At 34.9% G+C, this 19,908-nt stretch overlaps 1 protein-coding gene and 2 long non-coding RNA genes across 4 annotated transcripts in view; 2 read left to right on the top strand and 1 right to left on the bottom strand.

Annotated features, from left to right (window-relative positions):
• LOC124424246 (cytoplasmic polyadenylation element-binding protein 2) overlaps positions 1-19,908 on the bottom strand; it is a 126,733-nt gene that overhangs the window by 75,033 nt on the left and 31,792 nt on the right. The window lies entirely within an intron of this gene.
• On the top strand, positions 14,023-16,530 carry LOC124424248. Its single transcript, XR_006942273.1, has 3 exons — positions 14,023-14,145; positions 15,755-16,033; positions 16,131-16,530. It is a non-coding gene; the product is annotated as an uncharacterized LOC124424248 (long non-coding RNA).
• On the top strand, positions 17,513-19,464 carry LOC124424247. Its single transcript, XR_006942272.1, has 2 exons — positions 17,513-18,675; positions 18,743-19,464. It is a non-coding gene; the product is annotated as an uncharacterized LOC124424247 (long non-coding RNA).

Below are 19,908 nucleotides of genomic sequence, written 5' to 3'. Positions count from 1 at the left end.
AGAGATAGAGAAAGGCTAAGGGATACGGGTGAGGTAGAGGAGTTACCGAGGCGAACTCTAAATTTAAATACTTGTTCACTCGTATGCCATTAACGAAATGCATCCGTGCAGCACGGTGCATAACGTTACCAGAAAAAAAAGAAAGAGAGAGCAAGAGAGAGAGAGAGAGAGAGAGAGAGAGAGAGAGAGAGAGAGAGAGAGAGAGATTAACAGTAGTATCGGTGACTCGTGTTTGAACCCATACACATATAAGCATGCGGCTAGCGATCAGCTGGCCCGCATACGTATGTATGTATATACTCCCCATGGTCCCTCGACTCCCTTTCCTCTCATCCCCTCTTCTTCCTCTATGTCTCTGCAGGACTTAAGCACACGACTGGTAAACGTGTATCGCGCCACGTGGGTCGGAGAACTCTGAAGCCTACACGTTTTAAAATTCACCCCACCGCGTGCGAGTTCTCTTTCCCTCTTTCTTTCCCTCTTTTCCTCTCTCTCTCTCTCTCTCTCTCTCTCACTCTTTCTTTCTCTTTCACTTTCGTGATTCTCTTTACTTCCTTCGTAAACGTCGAGTACTGTGATACGTTATAAGTTCGATTACGTTCAGCTACGTTATATTTCAAAAGAACGAAGCCACGATGCTCTGCTTTTTCTCTGATCCTTTGTAAAAACAAGGAAAGAGAGAGAGAGAGAGAGAGAGAGAGAAAGAGGGAGAGAGTAAGAGAGAGAAAGAGGACTGAGGGGGTGGATAGATGGAAAACGAATTGCCAGACCGACTCGCAGAGTGTTTTTTTAGCTGGGATGCGTACGTTCTTCGTTGAAGGTGTATGATAAAAAAAAAAAAGAAAGAAAAAAGAGAAAGAAAGAGAGAGAGAGAGAGAGAAAGAAAGAAAAAAAAGAGAACTAAAGAGAGAAAAAACGTATAATGGGCTGCGTGAGGCTCGTGTGCTGCTTTACGATCTTTTGTACTCTTGCGCACACGCCACGATTGTTCTCGATGCACCTACGCCAGCTTCTGTTTCTTTCTCTTACTCTTTCTCTTTATCTCTTTCTTTCCTCCTCTTTCTCTCGTAGTATCGAGCGCATGAAATTTCGAGGGATACCTGAATGCGCGCCGAGTCGTGCCGACTCGGTGAATGGAATTGTTGCTGAAATTGTCAAAATGAATCTCTCTCTCTCTCTCTCTCTCTCTCTCTCTCTCTCTCTCTCTCTCTCTTTCTGTCTCTGTCTTTCTCTCTACTTTCTATTGTATATGCGTGCGTATGTATGTATGACTTTTTCTCTCTCTCTCTCTCTTTTTCTCTCTATGTCTCTTGATTTTTATCTCCTCTACTATTTCTCTTCCCTTCTACCTTGTTACACGGATACAACAAGCAACGTCCTGTCGAAAGAGCGGAGAAAGAAAGGGAGAGGTGCGAGAGGGTGAATCATATACCCACGCACGTGTACTCGACACGTATAAGAGAAAGAGAGAACGATAAAAAAAGACCCAATGTTATGAGAAAAGTGAACGAAAACGACGAAGAGAAGGAGGAAGGAAAAGAGGTATAAAAAAAAGAGAAGTACCGAATTAGTAACAGGAAATAAAACAATGATAGAGAAAGAGAGAAAGAGAGAGAGAGAGAGAGAGAGAGAAAGAGAGGGAAGGAGAAACAAAGAGAGAGAGCAAGAGAGAAGAGAAATTTAATGTATATATTAAAGATTTAATATCCTTCGTGATTCTATCTCTTGAATATGTTCAAATTTTCTTATTTTCGTGGAAAAAAAAAGAAAACAAGAAGAAAGGGATAGAAAGAAATAAAAAGGAAATATTTGGGAGCAAAAATGGAAGTAGAAAAGAAATAGGAAAATAATAAAAAGAGAAAAAGATAAAAGGAGAGAGAGTAATAGAAGGAGGCAATGTTGTGAGAAAAATTGTCGAAGAAGGAAAAAGAGAAGAGAAGAGTAGAGAAACAGTTTGTACGTGTATGTATATGTTTGTGAGAACGAGAGAGAGAAGGAAGGAAAGCGGTGTCTCCCTTCGGAGGGTTGGCTGAAACTATGCGATCGATAGTTGAATGCCCTCTAGTTGACATGCGTAGCCCCTAAACCCTCCCCTACTCTGCTTCCCACCTACTCGCCTACAGATCGCCTCGCGATAACTCTTTCTCGCTTCTTTTCTTTTTGTTGCTTTCTCTCTCTCTCTCTTTTTCTTTCTTTTTCTTCGCATTTCTCTCTTCTCCCCATTTTTTACACTCTCCATCGATCTCTCACCGTTACTCGATGCAATGGTATAATCATAAAAAAAAAAAACAAATAACAAAACAAAACAAAAACAAAAAAGAAAAGAAAAATATTAATTGTCAGATATATATATATATATATATATATATATATATATATATGTATAAAATATATATATGTATAATATAAAAAAAGTCTGTAATATAATTCATCATTGGAAGAAATAAATGTTTTTTTATTTTATTAACACACTACTTCCTCTAATCTTTATTTCTCTCTAATCTCTTTTGTCTGTATGATTTCATCGATGGTCATGATTATTGACAACAAATGATCTATACGGGATACGTCGGTATCCGTGAAGAGGAAAATGTCATCAGTCATGAAACCGGCTCCAAGACGCGCGAATTGCGTTCAAGGTAGATTTCTTTGTAGATATTGAACACAATTTCCATCTCGTAATCGTATATTTTGCTCAAATCGTAAGATTCGATGAAGAAACAGCACCATTATTAACTTCTTTGATGAATAATCGAGTCATCAACGTAGTCGTATATATGGTACGAACATTTTGATAGCGCTTTATAATCGTTAAAGTATAATAAATCTCGATTAATATCATCTAATCGATAGAATTGATTATATATATATATATATATATGTATATATTTCTCTCTCTCTCTCTCTCTCTCTCTCTCTCTCTCTCTCTCTCTCTATTTATTTCTGTCTTTCCTTATTTTATAAGGAAGTCGGTAAGTATTATAACGTATACGATAATTAATACGACGTTCGTGCCGGTGAGAATTTTTTACGAATTTGAAAAAAGAAAATAAATAAATAAATAAAAATATGTTCTTAACGTATCTGGAGAATCTTAGATTAACGAGTCTCGCGTCCTCGATAATCAATCGCGATCGATAGTAACTATCCCTTTCAAGAGAAACTCAGTACGATATAAATGTAACTACAACACGTAAAGTGTACAATAACTTTCTCGATCATTCTTATAACAGGCACTGTATATGACTGGCGTCCGAGAAATAACGTTATTTAATTTTGTTTTCTTTTCACAAGGAGATATCTCCTGGATAAATAGATATTTTTTTAAATGAAAACTTTCAAACCGAAGAACGTTGGGACGTTCTAAGAAAAACAAAAAAAAGGAAAAAACAAAAAAAATACAGGAGTTAAAAAATTAAAAAAGAAAAGTCAACTCAATCTTGAATGTTTTCAAAAACGAGATTGGATATATATATATTTATTACAAGGATATAAATAAAATAGATAGCATTCAGGAAGTTACGCAAACATTTAAACAGCTCGCATAGATAGGCCGTTAGCGTCTTTGTAAAAGAGCGAGACGATAATGCGAATAAGACAGAAAAGTCCGAGGAAGTTATTTGCATGCATACGAAATCAAATCCGTTAATAACAACAATTTCAAAAGAATTGTGTTAACGTGCATTAAAATCGCAAATGTCTCGCAAATAAATCAAACGATATCATAGATCTCGCATGACGTGATTGTCGCACATACCTTACATATATTATTTATTACCACAACTAAATATGAAAATGTTATCATTAGAAAAAAAAATATTTTTTTCTCCTTTGTAATTCCGAATGTATATTTAGAAAATCGTTATTTCTTTTTCCTCTACTTTTCTTTTTTAATTTTATCCTTTTTTCTTCTTATTCCGTTTATTTTTGTTTTTCTTTTTTATATTTACCATACGATCCACGACATAAAATATCCTCGCGAAAGCGAAAGTAGTACCGCAAACGACTTACCCGAGTCATGAAATCGGTATCTTATCGAAGTTTTGCGATAACGTCACTCGACCTCGTTGAAAGTCAACTAACTGCTGTGCTGAAGCGACAAGAACAATTGCTACATTTCTACCAAATAGACACGTAATAATACAAAACCATACGTTCGTTCTATGTGACTCGACTTTTTCAACATGAAAACATAATAAAAAAAACAATTTAGGTAAAGAAACTAATCGAACAATTTGTAACACATTAGAGACGATCGAAAATAGTCATTTCGAGATTAAAGGAAAGAAGAAGAAGAGGAAGAAAAAGAAAGAAGAAAAACGAAGAAGAAAAAAAGAAAGGAAATAGAAAAAAGATAAAAGAACAAAATGCAAAATATTCAATTTCGTTCGAGATAAAAGAAGGAAAAATACGAGCTATAATTATCACACACGGTTCGTGTGATCTTACCGTCATGACAGGAGAGAAAGAGAGATAGAGAGAAAGAGAGAGAGAGAGAGAGAGAGAGAGAGAGAGAAAGAGAGGGAGAGAGAGAGAGAGAGAGCAATTTCTTGAGGACGATCGATCGACGCCGACGCCGGGCGTCGGGTACATTCTTGGCGTTCTGAAACACACACGCGAATGGGGACACGGGAAAGAGCCCGAGGTGTGGTTTCAACGATCGATACGTGCAACCGTGGTGGCATCAGTAAATTGGGAATAACCGGTTGGCAATACAATAAGAAAGATCTCGTCCATTAGTTAGATTCTTTTAGTGTTAGGAAAGAAAAAAGTACTAAAAATTTTTAACGAAAAAAAAAAAAAGAAAAAAATATAATAATAATAATAATTTTTATAACGTTCATAAATTTCATCTTCAAATAAAATTCATGTCAATCTAATTAAAAATAAAATGGTTGAAAATATTCGTGAAAAAAAAATGTTTTTTCTTGTTTTTTTCTTTTTCCTCTCCCTATCCCTTGCCTTTAATCATTATCAGTTTTTTATTTCTTTCTTTTTCCTTTTAACGACTAATAAAGTGACAAATATAATATCTATATTATTAATAGTATCTACAAGCATATTAGAACGATATAATTAGCGTATAGTTAGAACCGCTCTGTTTCGAAAACTCGGCTTGAGCCAGTAGTCGTGTCCCTTCGTCGAATGCCATCGCAATAATTATAGACTGGTGCTCTATAAATCTATTTTAATCGGCAGAACGATCAAAGGCGTCACGAGTTTAAGAGATTATCGTCGTTACTTTACATACTTTGAATGTTCTATGAGAACTTATAGATTCGTATAGATCGTACCGATCGTCATAGTAAATTCGTCTTTCTAATTTTTCTTACTTTTAAATTCGATATATTTCGATTAATTGTAAAATAGAAGAGACAGAAAGAGAAAGATATATATATAACGAGCGTCCTATTTCTATCCATCAAGTAACTAACGGTGGTAGACGTAGACGAACGATGCCAGGACACTATCGATTGCCGTGCTATCCGCCATGGTCTCTCTTCATTCTAACTCCGGTCAGTACTCGATTCAACGACGTATAAGTGAACACGTACATGTCTGTGTGTATGTATGGTATAGATGTGTGCATACAAATGACTGTATACGTGTGCATGTGTCATCCCCCTCGTCCCTTCTACACTATATTTCACCACGTGCGCGCTTGCGTGTTCTCTTCTGTGATGTCAAGTCGACGAAGAGAGCACGCAGGATGAAAGGGAGATAAAGAGAGAAAGAGAGAGAAAAAGAGAAACTGAGAGAGACAGAGATACGTGGGCCATCTCTTGAAAATTAAAAACGGAGACGGATCGATTACGGTGTGTTTCATTTTTTCGTGACGAAAACCTTTGCAAACTGCAGCATTTTAACGAACTATACGGTCGACTTTTGTGAAATAAAATTAAAAATTTTTTAAATATGATTAAATCCGATGACAAATATAAGGGATTAATTAATTAAATCGACTCTTGTGTTTATTCGTTGCTAAACATTACAAAAAATAAATAAATAAATAAAAATAAAGAAGGAAAAAAAAGAGAAAAAAAATTTGTTAAAAGGAGAAGAAAAGAAAAAAGAAAAGAACGTTTTCGTAAAAAATTTGTTACAAAACATTCTCGAACGTTTTGACAACGACGACGGTTAAATATAAAACGACATAACGGTATTATTTTTATTCAGGAATGTTTTCAACGGGCACGGTTAGCCCATAGGAACGCAAAGGTTACTCCTTTTCTCGTTCGACGTTGTGTATTATCAACGAAAGAAACGTGCCGGTGTCGATCATTTTACGACGACAGCTTGAGCGAACATCTCTCGCAATTTCGCCTTCTCTTCGAATGCTTTTGAATGCTCATAAAATCTCTCAACCTCTTTCCATATAGGAACGTAGAACGTATATCTACTTGGATATTGAGTACCTAAACCTACGACGAAACAGGTTCGCGGAAATAATTTTTAGTGATTTTTTTTTTCTCAAATCGATCGTTTTTTCTAACCAACTGAATGGTAAAAAAATATAAAAAAGAAAAATCAAAAGAAAGAGATAAACGATTGATTGCATATAAAAGAAGATAAAAAGATGGAAAATGATGTTCGATAATCGCTGCTGTGACTGATTATTTCTACATTTTCTTTTCTTTTTTCTTTTTTTTTCTTTTCTTTCTTTCTTTTTTATTATTCCTGGCATTATATTATACTTCGATATAAGACTTGGCATTTTACCAGCACTATCATCACTTAATATTTTTTTTCTACAATCGATTCTTTGAGATCAACATTCAGTTTGATTTGGAAAAAGGAAGATGAACAATTCAAAAGTTGACGAATATTTCTGAAACTTATTGTACATGTGTACATATATTATATATACATATATATATATATATATATATTCTATATAATATATATCTTATATATATTCTGTAGGAAGAACTTTGGTGAAGTTTTCTCTGATCGGTATATAGTATATTGCCATTACTATTGACTGGTCGATGATGTAAAAAATAAGAAGGTAATGAATAAGAAAGCTTTTGATAAGGTGTGACTTTAGCACAACAACGAGGATGTGCTTCTTGTTGCGTCATCGCTTTCTATGAAAATGTGATACGACCTGTCTCGACTCTTTTATTGCTTAGGAAAAGGCGCCTATAAAGGTTATGTTTTTACTTCTTCTTCATCTTTTTCTTCTTTTATATATATATATTTTTTCCTATTAATTCATAGACACAAATACCGTGGACCGAATGCATACTCCATCCTTATGATTGTAAATCAATCATATAGCTTTCACAAAAGAGATTTCGTGTTAATGGGCCATAATTAATACGGAGAAAATCACCAAAAGCAAGGTGAATTATAAATAAAGCGATAATAATCGGAAATACGAGAAAGCAAGCGATCTCTGCGTAAAGTTTACTTTTTATATTCTAATCACGAATTAAATCTGAAATGTATTTGAATTTGAATTAAATTTTCTTTACGAAATTTTGCTTATCTTGATATTCATAAAACTTTAGAATCTATTTGAAATCTTGATAATAATAATAATCATAATAATAATAATTATATTATTATTTATTTTATTATTATTATTATCATCATTGTCATACATAATAATTATTATTATATAATAGTTATATATTATTATTACTCATATTGAAATTGAGTGTTTTAAAAATAAAATTTTTAACATTATACCTTTCTTTTTTTACGAAATAGAAAAAAAAGTATTCCACAAATGTAATATTAATTATAATTAAAAATTTGCGTCTGAAGATATTTCTGTACATTCGAGCGGAAACGAGAATGGAGAAAAAAAGCAAGAAACAAGGATGATGTCTTAACTTCGTAAAGAAAGAACTTACTCGCAAAAGAGAAAAAAAATAAAAGAAATAAATTATAAAATAAAAGAAAGAAAAAGAAAAACAATGAGAAGTCCAAAGAGTAAAGAAAAAAGTAAACATTTTCTCTACGACCGCATCAACAGAAACTCTCAATAATTCAGTTTATGAAAGGATCTCAGAGCCTTTGAAATACGGTCTCAACGGGAGAAAACCTACAAGGTTTTAAAAATAAGAAAAATAATTAATGGCTCAACATTGAGATCCTTAGATGCCTACGCGACTGAAATTACAAGGATATCTCTCTCTTTCCTTCTCTTCCTCTTTCCTTCTATCTCTTTCTCTCTCCTTCTATCTCTAAAACGAGATGCTACGTACGGGAGAGGATAGTTGGGGGTTAGTTTTCCTGAGGGTTGCAAGAGTTAGAGAGAAATGACGTTCGTCGAATTGTAAAAGAAGGAATCGCGAAGGGGTGCGTCTATAAAGAGAAAGACAAAGATAGACAGAAAGTGAGAGAGAGAGAGAGAGAGAAAAGGAGAGGGGGGTAGTGAACAAAGTTGCGCAGGTCAGGCAGGTCAAGGCACTCCACGAACGAAGCACCCTGCTTGCCTCGTGCTGGACGTCTCTCTCTCTCTCTCTCTCTCTCTCTCTCTTTCTCTTTTCTATCTTACTCTCCTGACAGCCTATGCGCACGCATACGCGCGAATACAAAACTCAGGGACGACGACTCAAACGTGGAACAAGTGCACAACACCTGACCTATCGAAGGGTATCTTTAAACTTTAAAGGGTTCCTCCGATGATTCCCCCTTCTAAACTCTTTTTTACTTCCCCTGTACAAGCTCGAACGCAAAAAATTAACGTGTTTGTAAACGTAAAAAAAGATGGGTAATAAATTACATATGATATTTCATTGGTTAAATAACGTCAGCAAGTTCATTTCTATCATTAAAAATAAAAAAAATAAATATAAATAAATAAATAAAAAAAAATTAAAAAATCGGAATCGTTAAGAAACAAAAAGAAAAGAAGAAATTTATGTATAAGAAAAAAAAATACATTCGAAATTTTCGAGTTAGACGAACAAATATATATTTTATTGATCGATTGAATAAAATTATATTACTCAAAAGTCAATATATTATTAATGATACGATCTATGTTAACGACGATAGTATATATTGTGAGAAATGTTATTTTTACTTTCAGCATCTTCTCGTTCTACTATTAATCAACGGATTCCACGGCTTCCTTAACTTTTACTTCGAGATCATAATATTCTAGAGGCTTTCGTCTCGTCTCGCCCCAGGGCTGAAGATTAAGTAATAAATCGTAATATATAATGTCTTTGACATAGAAAAAAAAAAGAAAAAAAAAAGAATAAAAAAGAATAAATAACGAAAAATAAAGAAAACTAGACATTTCTTTCACATTTCTTTCTGTAAATCAACGTATGTATATCGTTTTATTAAATCGATCAAAAACTACAGGTATCAGCGTACAAGTGGGTCGATCGTCTTTCTCTCTCTCTTTTTAATAAAATATTAATATTTAGGCACTATTTGGGAGAAACGATTCGACAGATTCAATTAACAAAACGCAACTTCGTATCTGATTTAAATAATGTTCGTTTAATTGGACGGTCATTATAATTTAAGAGTGTTATAGCGCTCTCACTGCTACGACTAGTCGTTTTCGGGAATTAATCAATAACGAAAACACCGAGACAGATCCACGCAACAGAGAAATTTACGTATATTCGACGATCTTTTTTTTTTCCTTCGATTTTATTCGTATTACAAATAAGGTTCCAGGTAAGTAGAAATCATGAAGAGAATAACAGAGGGATACGGGACACTTCCGCCCACGTGCTTTCCCTCAAAGTCGTGCCCGTACTAAAAATAAAGTTCAACCGAAGTTTAGTTACTCCTCTTAACAAAAACCCATTCGTCGTTCCTCAGGATTGCTTTGATTCTTGGAGAAACGTAGACGGACAACACGCGTTGCTGAATCGCGATAGAAACGCGTGCGATGTTTCAAAGTATTCGCGCTATCCATCGTCTGCGAATACGATTCCTGTGAGTAAAAGAAAGAAAGAAAGAAAGAGAGAGAGAGAAAGAGAGAGAGAGAGAAAGAGAGAGAGAGAGAGAAAGAGATAAATAGAATGGATGAACAAACAGAGATCGACAAAGAGCAGACCCATCGACGTTGTTTCTCGATCGCTCTTTTCCGTTCTTTTCTAATAACAGGGAATGTTTTACAACGCGTGTAAGTACGTAGATATATCTCACGATCGATCAAGATAATCTAATAACTAATAAAGGAAATTTTAATAGTCGGATATAATCTTTTTTTCGTTTTCTTTCCCGTTTTTTTCCCCATTTTTTCTTTGTTTTTTTTTTTTTTTGTAAACGTCAACTTATGAATATATGCGACATACATACCTACATAGAATTAATGCACTATTATTACGTCATTGCGACGTAACTTTAAATCATATCGAATATCTCGAATATAACACCAGAGGAGGATAAAACTAAATAACGCAAATGCAAACTCTAAATGCTGTTTTTCCGTTTTTTTTTTAAACGTATATTCAAATATAAAACAAAATCGTGATCGTTTCTTCTCAACCTCAGCCTATGATTACTTGTACGTACGAATTAACGTACTATCATTACGTCACTGCGACGTGACATCGAAATCAAATATATCGGATATCTGTCTCCGAACTGGAGCAGTTAAAAAAAAAAAGAAACAAAAAAAGGAAAAAGGAAAACAAGAACTAGAGAGAGAAAGAGAAAGAGAGAAATGGTCAATATATAGACACAGACATCCGGACGTCAAGTTAGAAAGAAAAATTGGAATAGTAATACGTCGTTACCCATGAAAGAACGATCAACGTATTACAACGTTGTCTTCTTTTACAAGAGAGAAAAATAAAGATAGACGTAGTGAGGTGAATACAGGCAGGCAGTGGTGAAGAAGAGGAGGACGTCCCTCCCGCGCTCGCCACGTCACGTGCTCGCACGACGTCGCCATCGTCCGACGATGAAACGAGGAACGCGATATCTCTCTCTTTCTTTCTCTTTCTTTCTCTCTCTCTCTCTCTCTCTCTCTCTCTCTGTCTCGTGGCTCGTGTCGTCATTGCCATATATCGTGGCGGATAAACTCACGAATGGAAAAAACGAAGGTGGGATGTATCACGTGGTCGAACGTGCTCGCATGCGCACGCCCGCCTTTTTGTGAATCTTTAAATCTCTCTCCCTCTCTCCCTCTCTCTCCCTCTCTCTCTCTCTTTGTAAACTTATCTGTATACATCGTATCACGATAACAATCAGATATGACTAGTGTAAAACAAGAGCAAACGATAAGACGCAAAAGTGTATCAGAATTAAAAATTGCTAAAAGATCGATAGATCGTAAGACAAGATAGAGAACGAGGTATATAAGAGCACAGAAAAAAAAAAAACAAAAGAAAAAAAAGGGAACAGAGAAGAAAAATAAGAAAAAAAGAAGGGGAAAAAAAGAGAATAAGATGCACCTTTATTGAAGAACGTCGTCCATGGATAGATATCGGCTCCCGAAGGTGTCTCGGCCGGTGCAGTGCCGTAAGCACGAAACATCCTCTCTTCTTCCCCTTTGTACCTTCTTCTTCCGGTTTCTTCTGACTCTACCGAGCTCTCGGAGCTCGCGTTACTATTATAGAACCGCTAGCTCTTTTCTCCTTCTCTTTCTTTTCTCCTTCTTCTTATTATTCCTCTTCTTCTTCTTCTTCTTCGTCTTCTTCGTACGTTCACGTTCTTCGGCCTCGTGTACTCTCTTCGTAGTACTCTTAACTCCTTTCTATACTTCTCTCTATCTCTCGTTTGTCTCTCTTCTTGTTATATATTCAACACTCTTTGCACTTTGAATTCACCTTCGAGCGATCAGAATAGTAGTCGTCTGTTTTGTAGAATACCGAAAGTTTCAAATTCGATTTAATTTCTTCTCTTTTTTTTTCGTTTTACGTATTAGCCATCAATCATACTATATTAAAATGGATATGCAAATGTGTAGAAAAAGAAAAAGTAGAAAAATTGTTTAATGAAGACGAACGAACGAGGTAGAAACAACAATAACAAAAAACCGGCGATTGCGAATTGCGAGTTCGCGATATATTTATATATTATATTATAAATATATATGCATATATATATCACGAAATATATATATATAACACTGGTGGTGTCAAGTCACCGCGAGGAAGGTCATGGATTCGTTCAATATTTTTTCCTTGTCCTTTTCTCTTATTTTCCTTCGACACTTCGAGCTTCTCTCACGTTGTCCCAATGAAAGAAGAAAATACCACACTCCTTTTCTAGATCGCGTTCGTTCTAACGCGCGCTAGCTAGCTCGCTCGCTCGCTCACGCGCACCAAAGACGCGTTTTATCGCACACGACGCGTAACGTCACGGCCGAGGAAGCAACGAGGCTTTTCCGGCAAGTTCGGAGGGAACAGGAAAGTAGTGTGGTGGATGATAAAAGTCGTCTCCTCTATCCTTTTTTCTTTTCTTTTTTGTTGTTTTTCTTTCTTTCTTTCTTTCTTTTTTTTTTGTTTTCTTTAGTTTTCTCCTGTTCCACTAATTCTTACGAAAATTACAAATTTCCAATGAAATTAAACTTCCTTTTCGCCGGCTCCGATCGCGAGAAGAAAATAAGAGAGATAAAAGATTGTATATATACGTATATATATATATAAATATATATACATATACATATACATATACATAAATATATATATATATATAAATATCGACACACACAACGCGGGTCCGTTTGTCCGTTTAACGAGTCTTTGTAGTTCTCTTAAATTTTGTGTGTATTAAACGCGTCGTCGACTAAGATCTGTCTCGATCGATCGATCGATCGTTCGATCGGTGGTCCGACCAACACGGCTTTTTATTTTTCGAAAAGAGGCGTGGTTGGTGCGGTGCCTGTCGCGAGGAACGATCCGCGATGCTCGGAGTTCGCTGAAGGAATGGCCGCGGTGCGATGCTTCACGGCCCCCAGGCGTGGGAGGAAGCGGGGCGGGTCGAGTAGTGGGGGTAAGAGCGACTCCTATCGCTACGCTCGGTGTGCCCTCTCCTGGTTCTCCTCGTACTTATCGTCCAACTCTTTCTCACTCACTCACTCACTCTCTCATTCTCTCTTTCTTTCTTTCTTTCTCATCGCGCGTACAACATAAGTATGTGTGTGCGTTTAAGATAAAGAGAGAGGGAAGAAAGAGGTGGAAAGGGTTATGCGGATTATGAAAGAGGGAAGAAGAGAGGCGGCACGAGCCGAGGTAAAAGAGAACCAAAGTGTATACGATAGATAGAGAGAGAAAGAGAGAAAGATAGAAAGAGAGAGAGAGAGAGGGAGAGAGAGAGACAGACAGACAGACAGTGATAAAGAGAGAGGGAGGGAGGGAGAGAGAGAGAAAGAAGGATGGAATCTTACTACGAGGCAGGAGACGTAGACCAGGACCGTATCAATAAACGAATCATTACATAGTAACTTTTTAAATTAAATCAAAATTATTTTTTAATTTTCGTTATAACATGATCGATAAGAGATTTAATAATGGTAATAGTCATTACTACTCGTAGATATCATTAATTTATTATCTCATCCGATTATTGGACAGTATAATAAATATAATCCATTTGTTCTTCCTTTTTTTTGAGCAGGGAATTATTAAAAAAAAAAAATAGAAGAAAAAAACAATCCATTTGTTTTCTACTACAAATTCTCGCATACAAATTTTCTCTTTGAATAATCAAGACGAATTTTTCAAATGTTCGTGGAATATGCAATAATCCACTCGACGACAATAAAATCGAATGAAAAAAAAATATTCTAAATAACTAACGATCACCTATAGACGAGAAATAAAACCACGATGTAATTTCTAGCTCTTGCGCAATGTGTCAACGAAAGAAAGGGGCGAATTGTGAACGGGAATACGATACTGATCGAACGGTGGACGTTCGTGGTTGCCATGGGGTTAAGGTGGGGTGCTAGAGTGACGCTACACCGTCGTTGCTTCTGATGATGTGTAGCGTAGTGGTGTATGTGGACGTTAAAGGGAGCCAAGGGGAGGAGCGGTTCGCGAAGATAAAAAAGGAAAAAAAAGAAGAGAGAGAGAGAGAGGGAGAGAAACAGACAGATAGAGTGAGATAGAAGAGTTGGCTGTTACGTGTATATGTGCATGTAAGTGTATATCGACACAGGGGTGATGGAGAAGGGGGTGAGACGGGAATGTACAAGCAACGAACGCGGAATGAGTAAGTGTGACGGAGCTAAAAATGGGAATCACCTTGTGTGTATATATATATATATATACACACACATACACACATAAAAATATATATTATATATATTATATATATACATATATATATACATATACATATATATATATACATATATATATATATATATGTTCAGGGTTGTCCTGAACATTTCTGACTCTAGCCGTTTCGTTCCTAGTTGAGTTTCTCAACGGCAAAATGACGAAGATGATTGCGTAGATGACGTACGATGATGTCTGAAAATGTTGAAAACGTAGCGTGTATGTACGTGTGTGTATGTCTATATATGTATGTATGCTTGATCGTGTGATTTGGTCTCTGTCTCTCTCTAGTAAACTTCGTCGCGTTGCCAGGAGACCGATAACCCTTGCGACAAAAGTTTTGATCCTCCGTACCGTCGATTATTCGCAGACAGTTCTCCTCTTTCTTCTCTTTTTCTTTTTTTTTGTTTAGTTTGTTTGTTATTGTTGTTGTTGTTAAGTTCCTTTCCTTAAGTAGACGCGAAGCTCCGTCGCATCGATTCGATCTTCGAAAAAGAAGAAAAAGGAAAGAAAAGAAAAAAAAATAAAAAGGTTTTTACGATTTACGAGGTTCATAAGGTTCCATCTTCTAATCGAAAAATGAAGCATGCCAATCATCGTTGATAAATACGCATACGCGTTTTATCCTTTAAAATCAATCAATTTTAGGAAATTTATTTTCATTTAATTTCAGAGTTTCGTAATGATTGTTCGATTAGCGGATAATTTGGGATCATTAATTATCGAAAAATCGATAGAGAATCTCAAACGTGTCTAAATATGAACGATTATAAACTTGTGCGCGAAATAGAGAGAGATAGAGATAGAGAAGCAGAGAGGGAGAGAGAGAGAGAGAGAGAGATTTCGATAAACAGAAACGCTCGAATGGATGGTTGAAAATTCTCTATCGTGTATGCCGACATAAATTGCCGTAATTACCAGTTCTCTACGCGTTCTAACCTGTGTATTTACTCATACATCTATACAATACATTTACGTTTATAAACACATATACGTAACATATACCCGAGCGATATTGTTTTCCGATGCAGTAAATAACTAACAAACGACGATACGGTTGGCGGGCTCGTGCAGTGACTCTAATTACTCGAAATACGAAAGATAAAATGCTTTAAATTTATACCAAACCCCATTGTATGTGTTTCACGGTGTTACTTTAAAATTCATTGAGAGAAAAGTCTGCTGCCATCGTAACGGACAATATGATTGTCAGACTTAAAAGAATATTCGTTAAATAATAGAAAATATAGAAATGTTGATTTGTAAATGTACCAACTAATTTTTTTTTAATTATTATCCAATTACTTATCTTCATATCTTTATATACGGATATCTGTTATTTCAAATTATTTTGCATCTTAATAAAACATTAAGTGGAATCATTCGCACGTACAATGATCTTTTCTATGGAAATTTCATGGAAAGTTATTTATAAAAAAAAAATTAATCTGTTTATACACACACACACACATATATATATATATATATATATATATATATATATATATTATCATTGGAATAGTATTTTATTTCTTGTACAGAGAGAAAATCAATAAAAAACAATCTTTAAGTTCGAAGTGGACCAACCTAATGAGAGAAGAGGAATAATATTACCACGATGATATGAACATATGTATATTATATGAGCGCGTGCACGTGTGAGATTGTCGTAAGATTGTGTCACAAAGAAAACAGCGACCGCAAAATAGAGCCAAAACAAAAATATTCTAACATATCGTTACGACAACGACGACACGACGACGAACGCGGAGCAACTCGATAATACGTTCAAGGCTGCCTACTCGCAAATATGTCACTATGTATGTATGTATGTAGATATATATATATATATATATATATATATATATATGCATGGATAATTTGTATATGTACGAGAATTTCTATGTTCACATACAGAGATACACGGAATACAAGTTTACGCGCGCAAATATATGTGTGCAACGTAAGCCCTAACATGTGCACTACACACCTAAGCGAAATAATGCAATGAAATTTACAAGACATGTGTATCGAAGTTGAAATTATGGCAAAAAAAAAGAAAAAAGAATAATTTTTTGAAATGCAATTATCTTTGTAACCAGTTAGGAATATGTGAGTTAATTGATGATGCATCGATTGTCAAGAAATTAGATCAGAAAACGATCGACGATTTTTAACCTAATTGTTTCCTTGGATTATTATATTTCTATAATTCTTTCGTCGCGAAAGAAATAAACGAAAAAATATCATAACTTTTTAAACATTGCCTTGTTATACCGATAAACCTAATATGATGAAAATAAATATATAAAACTAATTTCAATTCGTTCAAAACTTTCCATTTACGAATTACTACAATAATTCGAGATTGATTCAAAGTACACTCCTCTAACACATCATTAAATATAATATTCGAATTCAAAGGGTATATGAACAAATTTTTTGAAAGTCATATCCTGTGAGAGATTCGTACTGAAAAAAATTAGAGTTACCGGTCGGCTACTGCGCATCGTCGAGGAAGGATGCGAGCAATTAAGTTACACTGCGTACTATAAAATGTGTTCATATGTGTTTGTACGTGTACGATAGACAGAGAGAGAGAGAGAGAGAGAGAGAGAGAGAGAGAGGGAGACAGAGGACTCGTGAAGTTATCTCGCGTGGGGATCGAGATACCCGTCTTTCGAATTAGAAAGAAAAAGATGGATGGATAGAAGAAACAAAATGTCGTATGCACGCATTTACAACGTGAGAGAGAAAGAGTGAGAGAGAGAGAAAGAGGGAAAGTGAGAGAAAGAGAGAGAGAGAAAGAGAAAGCACGTGCTCGTAGTAGAAAAAAATATGAATCATTTCTCTCCGCGCCATTAACGCATATGCGTATTCGCAAAGGACCGTCCCTTAGCTTACATTCATTTGTACGACGTAACCCCTCGCCTGCCCATAATAATTTTGAAGATCCCTGCGTGATCCCTATGTGTCTCCCTGTCGGAAGAAGAAGGGGAAAGAGAGTGCAATAACTTCGAGCACCAAAAATGTCATTGTCCATTATCAAAACGAGAATAAATACGTAATACCTAAGATAACAGATATATGATAAAAGAAATAAATCCATAATGAAACAAAAATAACTCGCTTCCAAATAAAATAAATAATTACATTAAAATTATATAAATTATTATGCACCTACACATATATTATATATCTATATATAATATAATATATATATAATATATTATATATTTAATAATATGTATATATATAAATATATATATAATATAGATATATAATAATTGACACGAGAGTAATAATTCAACGATTGATATAATAAAAGAGAACAATTTCAAATTGCCTTGGACGACATTTTGTATATTGAACGTCGACAAACTGAAGAATATGAAGTATGATATATCTATGAAAATCGAACCTCTTATCGTATTATTCGTTTCTAATCATATCTCGGCTATGTTCTTTCGAGAAATTTTATTCGAATTGATCGGTGGAATATTATTCAAGATCTTACGCTATCTCTTGAATCTGGAGGAAAAAAAAAGAAAGTAAAAGTTTCAAAGATTATTTTCTCTACATTCTAATAATTTTATGGGAACGGTTAAAACCTGCTTAGAAATATACATATATTCGCCTAGAAATACATATATAACTATAATACAAATATACAGGTGGTACACGAGCGTGCTTATATGTACACATATATATTGTGATATTTTTCTATACCTATACACAACGCACAAGGTGTATCGATATAAAGGATGGTTTAATCAATGTCCAAGGTTAAGCGGCACAATTATTAACGCACACTCGTTACGATATAGTCGTTACGCTCAAGTGTGTTCGTGTCAATGCGATCTTTTCTCTCTCTCTCTCTCTCTCTCTCTCTCTCTTTCTCTCTTCCCCTCTTTTTCTCTTGGTGTGGACGCGTTTTGTGACGCACACTCGTTACATAACGATATAGTGGCGCGATCCAAGCGTGCAAACGAGACTTACGTTACCCTACTCCTCATCATTGTAGTCGTCGTTTGTCGTCTTAATCGTTCAAGTCTTCGTTTGCACAAATATACACGTCCCTGCTTTTTCAATAATGTACATATGCAGATATATATATACACATATATGAATGTATATAATGTAAATAAGTAGGTACGTGTCGCATTATCAATGATCACATGAAGTTTAAATTAGCATTGTGAATGAAAAAATAAGAACAATTTTGTTTTATGAACGTTCGAGGTAAGTACGATTTCCGTTAACTTTTAGTCGAAGAAAAAGAGAAGACTAAAAAATTGCTGACACAGTGAAACGTGAAAAAGAAAAAAAAGAGAGAGAGAGAGAGAGAGAGAGAGAGCGGCATTGCATATTTGCATGTATGTACGAGGAATGCAAAAGACTGTATATTAGTTTAGCGGGATTCTCATTTCCCGCGTAGGTAGCCCTCGATTCTTTACGTCGCGTGAGTATACCAACTAGCACGTTTCATCGTTCATCTTCGTGATAAATATTGTCGTGACGTTTTCTAGTTGGATGCCAGTGAAGAGAAAGTATTTTTCGGATGTCCAGTTCCGTTGCACGATCATAAGAATTATCCTAATACGAGCGTTGAACAGGTATGCGAGATGGGTCTTTAACGAGGAGTACCTTATTTGCTTTAAATTTTGATGGGGTATATAAAGCCGTTATGGTAGATCGCATGATTCACGCCTTTGAAATCGATGTAAGACGTTTTCAAAGGCTCATTGCTATCCTATTCAAGGATAGTACCCATAATAACGGTCATTTCGATGATTTGATCGTGTGTTTGAGTAGTCACGATTTCGATTATTATAGAGCCCAGGCTTCTGTATACAAGACACGGATCATGAATTATCTTAGAAATAAAATTAAACTTAGAAAATTTTTTTTTTCCTGATATTTTATATTCTGCGATATAATTAACTATACCAGTATTAATAATAAAATTATATTACGATTTCATCATAAAAATATTCATATTAAATTATCTATAATTTAATGTAACTTCGAAGACGTATGCTTGTATACGTTTACTTCTTAGATTTTCTTTGGTTTTTTTGATACAAACTTCATTATTAATCCATATCCGAATGTTAATATTTACTAGATATAAGTTATATTTACAATTGGTATAATATTGCGTTGGCAAATATTATACCACTGTGTTTGTTATTTACTTAGATATAAAATACTAAATAAATTTCTATTTTGTATTGTTCATTTACATGTATAACTGTATACAATTCTATTGTTTATTGTTCCCATTCAGATGTGAGATATTGAAAATTTAAAAATTACTTTTCGATTAATGCAATAGCATAAATTATATTGCAAGTTCTACGATATGTTACATTTTTTTACGTTTTAGTCAAAATTGGATTATAAAAATTATGAATTATTTTTCTGTTCCAATATAAAGAATTCAAGATCATTGAAATTTTCGAAAAGTGAAGTTACATATCAATTCGAAAAATCGATTTTTCTCCCACGTTTATACATATCGTAATTGCCCCAAAAACGGTCACGTTACGCTTTCTCCAAAATAAACACACTGAGCAACGTTGCGGTCCGCATAATGTACAACAATATTTATATTTCGGTCGTTTCGTAATTCTCTCTCTCTCTTTCTCTCTCTCTCTCTCTCTCTCTCTCTCTCTCTCGTATTCTGTCTTTT

The sequence above is a fragment of the Vespa crabro genome, chromosome 5, assembly GCF_910589235.1.
Source record: "Vespa crabro chromosome 5, iyVesCrab1.2, whole genome shotgun sequence".
Taxonomy (NCBI): domain Eukaryota; kingdom Metazoa; phylum Arthropoda; class Insecta; order Hymenoptera; family Vespidae; genus Vespa; species Vespa crabro.
Note: the sequence above shows the minus strand (reverse complement) of the source record. Positions and strands in the feature narration are given on the sequence as shown.